Raw genomic sequence first — 2,924 nt, 5'->3', positions numbered from 1 at the left:
TTCTGTTTGTTAGTCTTCCTTCTAACAGACAGGCCCCTCAGCTGCAGGTCTGTTGGAGTTTGCTGGAGGTCCACTCCAGACCCTGTTTGCCTGGGTATTCACCAGAGGAGGCTGAAGAACAGCAAATATTGCTGCCTGATCCTTCCTCTGGAAGCTTTGTTCCAGAGGGGTACTTACCTTTATGAGATGTCTGTCGGCCCCTACTGGGAAGTGTCTCCCAGTCAGGCTACATGGGGGTCAGGGACCCACTTGAGGAGGCAGTCTGTCCGTTATCAGAGCTTGAACACTGTGCTGGGAGGACCACTGCTCTCTTCAGAGCTGTCAGGCAGGGACGTTTAAGTCTGCAGAAGCTCTCTGCTACCTTTTGTTCAGATATGCCCTGCCCCTAGAGGTGGAATCTAGAGAGGCAGTAGGCCTTGCTGACCTGTGGTGGGCTCCACCCAGTTCGAGCTTCCCTGCTGCTTTGTTTACACTGTGAGCATAGAGCCACCTAGTCAAGCCTCAGCAATGGTGGATGCCCCTCCCCCTGCCAAGCTCCAGCATCCTAGGTCAATCTCAGACTGCTGTGCTAGCAGCGAGCAAGGCTCCGTGGGTGTGGGACCTGCTGAATCAGGCATGGGAGGGAATCCCGTGGTCTGCCGGTTGCAAAGACTGTGGGAAAAGTGCGGTGTTTGGGCAGGAGTGTACTGTTTCTCCAGGTACAGTCACTCATGGCTTCCCTTGGCTAGGAAAGGAAATCCCCTGACCCCTTGCACTTCCCAGGTGAGGTGACACCCAACCCTGCTTTGGCTTGCCCTCCGTGGGCTGCACCCACTGTCCAACCAGTCCCAATGAGATGCACCATTTACCTCAATTGGAAATACAGAAATCACCTGTTCTGTTTCGATCTCTCTGGGAGCTGTAGACTGGAGCTGTTCCTATTCAGCCATCTTGGAAGCGACCCCTGCCCACAGTTGTTTTTAAATTAAACTTTTTATTTGGAGTTGGTTGTAGATTCACATGCAGTTGTAAGAAATAGTAGAGATATATCCCTTCTACCCTTTACCCAGTTTCCCTCCAGTGGTAACCTCTCGCAAAACTATAGTGCAATCTCACAGCTAGGAAATGGACATCAATCCAGTCAAGATACAGAACAGCTGCATCATCATAAGGTCCTTTGGATAGAAATGCAGGCTGTTGGGGGCCTTTTCAGTCTGCACTCATTGGTGTTTCTGGGTTGTCAGCTCCTCCAGCTGCTAGTCTGGGATGTATGCAGCAAAAAGGAAAGCAAGCGGACTCGCCCATGTTATTCCCTAGCTGGTCTGTCTTCTTCTCTCCAGAATCTTTTGGTTGTTTTAGATATAATTTCCAGGGGTTTTAGTTGTGCTTAGTGGGAGAGGTAGGAAAAATATGTCAATTCCATCTTCCCAGATGTAAAACTGTTTTTTAAAATCACCTGTTTTGCCAGTTTGTGGCATAGCCTTGTGTCTCACTTGAAATTTATTATCTCAGTGCTTCAGACAAAATTTCCTATTGGCATCTAGTTGCATGCACATGAAGAAGAAAGGATTGCAAAATACAGTACATTTGCAACACAACCACTTATGTAAAAAGCCTGTGTTTTCATTGTTTTAGTAACAATGCATAAAGATATTCCTAAATTACTCTCTTTCTAGCTTCAGGGAGATCATTCTGCAAACATAGGTTTTGGGAAAATTATTAAAGAAGTGATTGAGTTCCACTGTTGATAAAAATGAATATTGTTGTTATGCATTTTTTTTCAACTGTTATAACTGGAGGGCTATTTATTCTAGTAACAGGGCAGCCAGAGTATAGAGAGTGGTGGGCTGCAGCCAGTTTGCACGGGCTTGTGAGATATGATTGTTTTCAGGAATTCTGCAAGGTGGTAATTGAACATAGCCATTGTTAATAATTGAATTACATAACACTTCAATAAATTATATTACAAACAAAAGTAATAAATATACAAAATTCACTACTTCCTGGTTGTTTTTACCACATTCCACTACCATGTCCTTGAGATTATTTCCATCTCTTGTTTCTGTGTAGTCGAAATACTCTATAATGGCATCTTACTGTGCATCTCTTCTCACCTAATCTGCTGTTAAGGTTCTCTGTGTTCAATGATGCCACATGGGTAGCTTGCAATCAGCCACGATGGGAGTATTTATGCCACAGAAATTGGAAAAATGTTACAAATCAGGGCTTTACCTCTGGAGAGCCTGTTGTTAAACATTTTCTAGAACACCACTGAGCATAAGCCATTTTTCCCCAGATTCTCTCTGTTTCTAAAGATTATTTTTTTGTGTGCTTCAAAACCTCAGGAGCTTTTGAACTTCTAGACCTAAATTATTTGCATTTTATATAATGTAATAGCAAGATAAGACCAAGTATTTCTTTAACCTTCATAATCCACAGTGGGAGACAGATAGATGTTTTCTATTATTCTGCCTTTTGAAGAAGCCTTGCCGATGGAGCTGTTGCTATGTTCAGATTAACTATGTGAACAGAAGGGGTGGGGGAGGGGGAAGACAAATGACTTGTTTCTCCAATACAGCTGCTCTGGCTATTGTCTTTAATTACACTCCTCCTGGACTGATAAGGAATGGGCTTCTGACAGCTGTGAGAAGCTGCCACACCACCAAGCCCTAATATTTCTTTTTGGGTATAAGCAATGTCTTGTGCACTAAGAAACATAGACATGAATTATTTTTGATAATTGTGATTGGCTGTGTTTCTAGTATGCCTAGGGCCTCAATTTTCTTAAAGTGACATGGCCTCTCTTTAGAAGTTTACCCTTCTGCATTTAGTGAGGCAGGAGGTTGTAGTGGTTTGAATGTAGATGTGTTTTTCTAGCTTTTCAGCATATTCCTTAATTCATATGCTTTTTATTTGTCATTTAAAAATATGCTTATATCTGTTTA

Source organism: Nomascus leucogenys, chromosome 1a, assembly GCF_006542625.1.
Source record: "Nomascus leucogenys isolate Asia chromosome 1a, Asia_NLE_v1, whole genome shotgun sequence".
Lineage (NCBI taxonomy): Eukaryota > Metazoa > Chordata > Mammalia > Primates > Hylobatidae > Nomascus > Nomascus leucogenys.
This window is presented reverse-complemented; position numbering follows the sequence as displayed.